General features: G+C 42.5%; 1 long non-coding RNA gene across 1 annotated transcript; it reads left to right on the forward strand.

The window, feature by feature from the left end:
- Positions 1 to 65: 65 nt before the first annotated feature.
- LOC124238482 (uncharacterized) lies at positions 66 to 1,539 on the forward strand. The gene is made up of 2 exons (XR_006888315.1): positions 66 to 415; positions 1,292 to 1,539. It is a non-coding gene; the product is annotated as an uncharacterized LOC124238482 (long non-coding RNA).
- The last annotated feature ends 7,414 nt before the right edge of the window (positions 1,540 to 8,953 follow it).

The raw sequence follows: 8,953 nt of genomic DNA on the forward strand, positions 1-8,953 counted from the left end.
CTCCTCCTCCTTTTTCCCCTCCCCCTCCCCTCTCTTCTCCCTCCCTCTCTTCTTCTCTCCCAACCCCCGACTCTTCTTCCCCCTTCTCCTCTCTCTCCCACCCTCCTGCTCCCCTCCCCCGGCGCTCGGCAGGGCATGGGGTACCCGGCCGAGGGGAGGACCCCTTCCCTCCCCAGGGAGCTGGAAGCTGTGGAGCTTGAGCCCCGGCCGCTCTGCTCTCCTGTGTCCCGGCGCTTCTGAATCCAGATCTGCAAACTGAGCAAGTGACGCCCGCCAAGCGGGTTAAAGGAGCGCAGATGGGTTTCGAGGAGGGTCTTTCGGCAAGTTAAGCTTTTCGCAGGAGTGGCTCCTCCATAAGAACCCGGAGAGCTAAGAGGCAAGACTGCAACTCCTTAGAGCAAATGTGTGCATGCAGGTGGGGCTCCCGGCCCTGAGGCACGGGCGAGAGTGGGAAAGATTTTAGGTGAAGGAGCAGAAGTCCCAGGTCAGACCCAGCTCACCGGTGTCCTGGGCCTCTTCGAGGGGGTCTGAGCCCCCTTGACGTCCCTCCAGGCCCTTGAAGGTGCTCGAACCATCTTTAGCGCCTTCCTCTGGTGGTCCTCAAGGCTTCACTAGAGAACAGTAGAGCCAGTATTTTAGGTTGGGGGGAGGGGATTAAAAGCTCAAATCATAGGAATTTAGAGCCAACATTTTTATTTCAAAATGATGTGCTCAAGAAAAAAAAAATCAGTTGGAAGTACAGAAAGACGGTCGGATCTAGAGTAAAAAGATTGGCTTAAATCTCCCTGCCCCTGGCTAGTTTTAGGCCTTGAACGAGTCACTGAAGCTCTTTGAGACCATTTCTTGGGCTATAAAATGGAATAATAATCCCTACCCTCAGGGTTGTTGTGAGGAGAAACTGAGATAATGCATGTGATAATGTAGACTATAAAATGCTGTCCAAATGTAAGCTATTATACCTTCAGAGATTTATGGTCCAATCTAAGGAGAAAAAGAAACGGTTTAACCCTGACTTCCAGCAAGACCACGGTGAAAGCTGTATTGCCCAACACTGTTTTAGCAATACTCCGAAGGAAACCCCAGGGATTTGAGGGACTGTCACAAAATTCTTGAAAAATTGTCTTGACTAGGATACTTGTATTTCACCATCATTAAAAAATAGCTTGCCATTTAGTACATCTGAGAAGACGGGATGTTATGAATCAAAGATCGAGTGTCAAAATAGTGAAAAGATAGATGAACATTCAGTTTAGCCAAATAAAACAGTGTGTTTGTTGTTGTCTTACTACAGAGTTGCTCAAGAGCCTTTGGAATGCATTCTGTGACTCAAAAGAAATTCCCAGGAATCAGCACTTCAGGACTGATGGATCCGTCAAGAAATGCTCTTGAACACCACGCCCATCTTTTACTCATAAACTCAGGCAGATTGGACTGGGATTTCTAAGCTTTTGGACTTGAGGCAAATCATTGCAATGTCACCTTCCTCATCTGTAGCCAAATGCTTGCAAAGAATTAAATCTCAAAGAGTCATTAACCAAACTTTTATTGAGTGCTGGTGAGCCAGGCTCGGCCCAAGGCTATAAGCACACAAACATATGAAACAAGTAATACTCCAGCCCTCAAGGAGTTTGCAATCTCAGGAGGAGACAAGCACAAATAATGACAGTGACAATGCCATCGGCCATGGCCATTCACTTTGAGCAGCTGTCACTTGGCCAAGGGCAGGAACCTGGTCTCAATGCCTACAGAGAAGAGACGGGTAACATTAAAGGGGAGAGGCTGGGACTGCAGAACCAGAGAAGATAGGCCTGGTCTGAAGGGGGAGCCACCATGAAGCATGTACCGATGGCTGACATGCAGGGCCAGGTTACTGTGTTTCCCGATCTTTCCAGAGAAGCCAGAAGTCTAAATACTTCTATGAAATCACCTCATTTCTAAATGTTGTCAGCTAATTCAAACTCACAGAAAAACACTTGCAAGACCATCAAAACTCAGTCTGTGGGCTGCCAGTTGGTAGCTTCTGGCCTGCAACTACCCAGGTCACCAAAAACTATTCAAAAGTGTGACAAGAACACAAGACGATTGAGAGACACTCCTTTATAGCTACTATCACTAACGGAAGCATAAGTGCCAGGTAAATAATATTTAATCTTCATAACTATCCAGAAATAGTTATATGTGCTGATCTTATTATGATTTTGATCATAAAAACCTATGTGAATAAGTCACCAAGATACTGTACCTCAGTGTATCCATCAAAAAAAACAACCAAACAAAGGAAAAAACTTGGCCCTACTTGGTTAGCAAAAAACTCTAAATTTTCCAAAGCAAAGCAAATGAATAGAAATGGTGAGGGAACCCACATGTTTGCTGAATCCAAAATAGTGTCTCATGATTCCATCCCTTTAGGTTCTCAGAATACTTGAGTTTGGGGGAGAATCCTGGTATCCACACATATGATATTTATATAATTCTGTTTTAAAAGTGCTGCCCAATACAGTGTGCATTTGTTTTGCCAAACATGTCACCGAACTGTGGTTTTTTTGTTTGTTTGTTTTTTAAGGGATGGAGTTCTGAGCAAAGATGCTAAAAGATTACTAAAGAGGACCCAAATACTGTCCTCCAGGTTGGCTAAGATTATTTCAAGGAGAAACAAATAGGCAATCGATTAATTTGGTCAAGACCAAAAATTATTTTTATTTTCAAATTGTTGGGAGGAGGGTGCTGGATTTGTGAGGAACGAAAAAAAAAAGTAGGGAATGGGGGAGAGAGAGAACTGACAGCCCCTTCTCGGGGCAGGCTGTGGGAAAGTATTATCCCAGTTTCACAGACACAGCTTGTAAACTGGTGTGAGATTTACCCCATCTCTGTCTCTCAGCAGATAACCCGGCTCTCTGCTCACTTCATAGACAAAGTTCCCGTAAAGTCGGCTTTCTGCCTTTACCTTGCCTCAGCCACACCTCCCATTCCTGGTCCAGCTTCTGCCCTCACCTCTCCACAGAAAAAGCTCCTATTAAAGTCACCAATACGTTTTCTTTGGCGAGACCCTCAATGGTTATTTTTCTGAAACATTTGGCACTGCTCACCAATCCCTCCTTTTCTGGAACTATCCTCTCATAGATTCTGTGTCTCTCTTCTTTGATTGTTCTTTCTCAGTCTCCTTCTTGGGTGCCTCTCTCTTTCTCCTTCCTTCCGTTACTAAAAGTTAACTATTTTTTTTTTAATTGAGTTAATGATAGGTTACAATCTTGTGAAATTTCAGTTGTACATTAATGTTTGTCATTCGTGTTGTAGGTGCACCACTTCACCCTTTGTGCCCGCCCCCCACCCCACCTTTCCCCTGGTAGCCACTAAACTGTTCTTAGTCCACATTTTCAAATTCCTCATATGAGTGGAGTCATACAGAGATTATCCTTCTCTAGCTGGCTTATTTCACTTAACATAATTCCCTCAAGGTCCATCCATGTTATTGCAAATGGAATGATTTTGTTCTGTTTTGCAGCTGAGTAGTATTCCATTGTATATATGTACCACATCTTCTTTATCCATTCATCTGTTGATGGGCACTTAGATTGCTTCCATGTCTTGGCTATTGTAAATAATGCCGCAATGAACATTGGGGTGCCTAGGACTTTTGGAATTGCTGACTTCAAGCTCTTTGGATAAATACCCAGTAGTGGGATGGCTGGATCGTATGGTAGTTCTATTTTTAATTTTTTGAGGAATCTCCATACTGTTTTCCATAGTGGCTGCACCAGTTTGCATTCCCACCAGCAGTGTATGAGGGTTCCTTTTTCTCCACAACCTCTCCAACATTTGTTACTATTAGTTTTAGATATTTTTGTCATTCTAATGGGTGTAAGGTGATATCTTAGTATAGTTTTGATTTGCATTTCCCTGATGATCAGCAATGATGAGCATCTTTTCATGTGCCTATTGGCCATCCGTATATCTTCTTTGGAGAAATGTCTGTTCATGTCTCCAGCCCATTTTTTGATTGGGTTGTTTGATTTTTTGTTGTTGAGTTGTGAGAGTTCTTTATATATTATGGATATTAAGCCTTTGTCAGATATATGACTTGCAAATATTTTTTCCCAATTAGTGGGTTGTTTTTTTGTTTCAATCCTGTTTTCATTTGCCTTGAAGAAGCTCTTTAGTCTGATGAAGTCCCATTTGTTTATTCTTTCTATTGTTTCCCTTCTCTGAGAAGGCATGGTGTCCAAAAACATCCTTTTAATACTGATGTCAAAGAGTGTACTGCCTACGTTTGCTTCTAGAAGCCTTATGGTTTCAGGTCTCACCTTTAGGTCTTTGGTCCATTTTGAGTTTATTTTGGTGAATGGTGAAAAAGAATGGTCAATTTTCATTCTTTTACATGTGGCTTTCCAGTTTTCCCAGCACCATTTGTTGGAAAGACTTTCTTTTCTCCATTGTATGCCCTCAGCTCCTTTGTCAAAGATAAGCTGTCCATAGATGTGTGGTTTTATTTCTGGGCTTTCAATTGTGTTCCATTGATCTGTGCACCTGTTTTTGTACCAGTGCCATGCTGTTTTGATTACTGTAGCTTTGTAGTATGTTTTGAAGTCAGGGATTGTGATGCCTCCCGTTTTGTTCTTTTTTTCTCAGGATTGCTTTAGAAATTTGGGGTCTTTCGTTGCCCCATATGAATTTTAGGATCCTTTGTTCTAATTCTGTAAAGAATGTCATTGGGATTCTGATTGGTTGCTTTAGGTAGAACGGACATTTTAACTATGTTTATTCTTCCAATCCATGTACATGGAATGTCTTTCCATCTCCTTATGTCATCATCCAGTTCTCTCAGAAAGGCCTTGTAATTTTCATTATATAGGTCCTTCACTTCCTTAGTTAAATTTGCCCCAAGGTATTTTATTCTTTTTGTCGCGATTGTGAATGGTATTGTGTTCTTGAGTTCTTTTTCTATTAGTTCGTTATTAGAGTATAGAAATGCTACTGATTTATGCAAATTGATTTTGTACCCTGCAACTTTGCTGTAGTTGTTGATTACTTCTAAGAGTTTTCCAATGGATTCTTTGGGGTTTTCTATATATAAGATCATGTCGTCTGCAAACAGCGAGAGTTTCACTTCTTCCCTCCCTATTTGGATTCCTTTTATTCCTTTTTCTTGCCTGATTGCTCTCACCAGGACCTCCAGTACTATGTTAAATAAGAGTGGTGATAGAGGGCATCCTTGTCTCGTTCCTGTTTTCAGGGGGATGGCGTTCAGTTTTTGCCCACTGAGTATGATGTTGGCTATGGGTTTGTCATATACGGCCTTTATTATGTTGAGGTAGTTTCTTTCTATGCCCATTTTGTCCAGAGTTTTTATCATAAATGGCTGTTGGATCTTGTCAGATGCCTTCTCTGCATCTATTGAGATGATCATGTGGTTTTTATTCTTCAGTTTGTTGATGTGGTGTATCACGTTGATTGATTTGCGGATGTTGAACCATCCCTGTGTCCCTGGTATGAATCCCACCTGATCATGATGTATGATCCTTTTGATGAATTGCTGAATTCTGGTGGCCAAAATTTTGTTTAGAATTTTTGCATCTATGTTCATCAGTGATATTGGCCTGTAGTTCTCTTTTATCATGGTGTCCTTGTCAGGCTTTGATATCAGCGTGATGTTGGCCTCATAGAATGTGTTAGGAAGTGTTCCATCCTCCCTAATTTTTTGGAATAGCTTGAAAAGGATAGGTATTAAATCCTCTCTGAAAGTTTGGTAGAGTTCCCCAGGAAAGCCATCTGGTCCTGGGGTTTTATTCTTTGGGATGTTTTTGATTGCTGTTTCAATCTCTTTCCTTGTGATTGGTCTGTTCAAATTGTCTGCCTCTTCTTGAGTGAGCTTTGGGAGATTGTAGGAGTCCAAGAATTTATCCGTTCCCTCTAGGTTATCCATTATGTTGGCATATAGTTTTTCGTAGTATTCTCTTATAATCCGTTGTATTTCTGCAGAGTCTGTTGTTATTTCTCCTCTTTCATTTCTGATTTTGTTTATTTGAGCTTTCTCCCTTTTTTTCTTTGTAAGTCTGGCTAGGGGTTTGTCAATTTTATTTATCTTCTCAAAAAACCAGCTCTTTGTTTCATTGATCCTTTCTACTGCCTTTTTCGTTTCAATAGTATTTATTTCTGCTCTGATTTTTATTATTTCTCTCCTTCTGCTGACTTTGGGCTCTAAAAGTTAACTCTTGCTTTCCTTCTCTTCTCCCTGGATGAGGTTATCCATGCCCACAGCTTCCATTATCACGTGGACCCAAGGACTCTCATCTATTTCTCAAGTCTGTCCCACTGTCCTGAATGCTAGGTCAGTGTGTCCACAATGTGTCCAAAGACAAGACATCTCCAAAAGGACCCCGCAGATCTCTCAAACTCATCATGTGAATAGATCTGTTACCTATGCTAGAAACTCAGGAGTCAACATAAGCTCCTCTTCCTGTATCCCCCACATCGGGTGAGCCATCAAGTTTAATCTCAGTGGTTTTGCTCCTCTTCACCTCCACAAACTACCTTGGCTTCCCTCTCATCTGGACCACATGTTCAGTAGTAACATCACTTAACGTCTTTAATATCGTTGACCTCCTGCCTCCAGTCTCAAACCCTTCTAACTCATCCTCCTCAGTGCAGCTAGAACAATGCCACCAGAATGACCGAAGACACACATCTGTTCACATCACTCTCCACATAAAATCCTTTAGGGCTTTCCACCATCATTAGGATAAAGTCAAAACTACTTTGCCTTGCAAACAGCGTCCTCTACAGTCTGACGCCTGCATACCCCCTCTCCAACCTTACGTCTCACTGCTTCACTCCTTGCATGTTAGGTTCCAGTAAAAACCATTACTGTTGTACTAATGTTGATGGAATCGAAATATTTGCAACTCAGCATCTTTGTTAGCTTTAAGCCTTTACCTAGAAAGACCCCTGTCTTCCTTATAGTGGGCAATAACCAAACCAGAGTAGTGCAGACTGCCAAATCACTGGAATAGGCTCTAGGTGGCACCTTCTAATATAGTGAGCTCCCAACCACAGTGTCCTTGAGATGGCTTTCCACGTCCCTCTTGCCTGCTTCCACCCTGCAGACTCTTGATTCATTTAACAACCTTCCCCCTCACTTTCCCCTTGCCTTTCATCCTCTTGGACCTCAGGAACCCTAGTGTTGTTGATAGTGAACAGACACATGTCCCTTAATGTTAGAAGCACTTGCTGCCAATGTCATCTTATTTTGGAGAAAACTGTCTCCACAAAGAGAGACTGGTTTCTTCTACAGGCCGTTGTCCATTCTGCTCTGTTCCCAGCCAGGTCACAGTGGAGTTTTCCTCATACAGAGGGGAGACCCCACCTAGCCACTGGCTGAGGTCACACCTGACCTTATCATCATCAGAGCCCTGTGGCTCCTAGGATATGGTTGGTAACGAGGAGACTAACTTGGGCATTCATGTTTCTCAAAAATGAGTTTGTTCAAAGATTAATATTACCTAAATGATAACTCATATGTTTTGTGGATGAGGCAAAACCATGAAAGTTGTTCACAAATGGCTATAGTTGGGGAAGCATTCATCCAGTGAATAACTCAAGCTGGCATCAAGGAGGGCGCTGAGGGATGAGGGAGGCTGGGGGTCTGTGATGAGTGAGAGAAAGGGGAAGGGAATCCTGTATGGACTAGCCCGAACCAGCGGGGGCTTCCCTCCTGTCATCACACCTCCTCACTCTTCCTTGCGTGTAGCTTCGGCTGCACTTTAATAGTAAAAAAATCCTAATGTTCTTGACAAGAAAACTCATAGGGGTTTTTGGCGGGAGGGAAGGAGTTTTCATGTCACTCTGTTGTACAATTAAAACAGGGCAGGAATCACCTTTGGATGCTTGACTCCGTGTGTATGGAGGAGAGGGGCCCAGCTGTCACTCTGCAGCCATAAACGGCTGATTTAATTATCTATTAATGCCCTGCAAACTGTAAGTCATTTGATATTTTCTCCAAGAAAACATTTCCAAATTGTCAGCAGTCTCCCTGCGTCCTAATTATTGTGTCACTAACTGTGTTGGTTCCATTTCTTTTTTCCACAAAATGGGTCCCTCAGCATTGGCTGATCATAGTTATCATTTTTTTTTAAAAGATTTTATTTTTTTCCTTTTTCTCCCCAAAGCCCCCCAGTACATAGTTGTATATTCTTCGTTGTGGGTCCTTCTAGTTGTGGCATGTGGGATGCCGCCTCAGCGTGGTTTGATGAGCAGTGCCATGTCCGCGCCCAGGATTCGAACCAACGAAACACTGGGCCGCCTGCAGCGGAGCGCACGAACTTAACCACTCGGCCACGGGGCCAGCCCCATAGTTATCATTTTTAATGGCTAAATTTGATGGATTTGCGAAGAGTTTCACCAAAGCCACTGGCCATTTGGGCCTCACGCATCAGCATGAGACAAATGTGAGTTGAGTAACTCCAACTCAGCCATTTGTCAACACCTCAGAGGAGAGAATGTCAGCAGCACATGACGGTGATCAAACTAGTTATGAATTTGAATTCGGCTGTACTCATTCTAAGGATTATAACTGCATGATGTTAATCATCTATTACCCTTAAATTTCATAGTTTTTCTTTAATAAAAACTAGATACCATCATGCATTACTTAACGACAGGGACACATTCTGAGAAATGCATTGTTAGGCAATTTCATCCTTGTGCAAACATCATAGAGTACTCAAACAAACCTAGATGGTATAGCCTACCACACACCTAGGCTCTATGGTGCTAATCTTGTGGGACCACCGTCACATATGTGGTCCGTCATTGACTGAAACATCGTTGTTCGATGCATGACTGTAGTCTAATTTTTCTACCATAATTCTTGGCCTGCCAACAATGGGTAGGAAAACACCAAAGGAACCAGATATTTAGTCTACAATAATAATAATTACACAAACAGCAATAGCTAACA

The sequence above is a fragment of the Equus quagga genome, chromosome 4 (assembly GCF_021613505.1).
Source record: "Equus quagga isolate Etosha38 chromosome 4, UCLA_HA_Equagga_1.0, whole genome shotgun sequence".
In the NCBI taxonomy this organism is placed as follows: domain Eukaryota; kingdom Metazoa; phylum Chordata; class Mammalia; order Perissodactyla; family Equidae; genus Equus; species Equus quagga.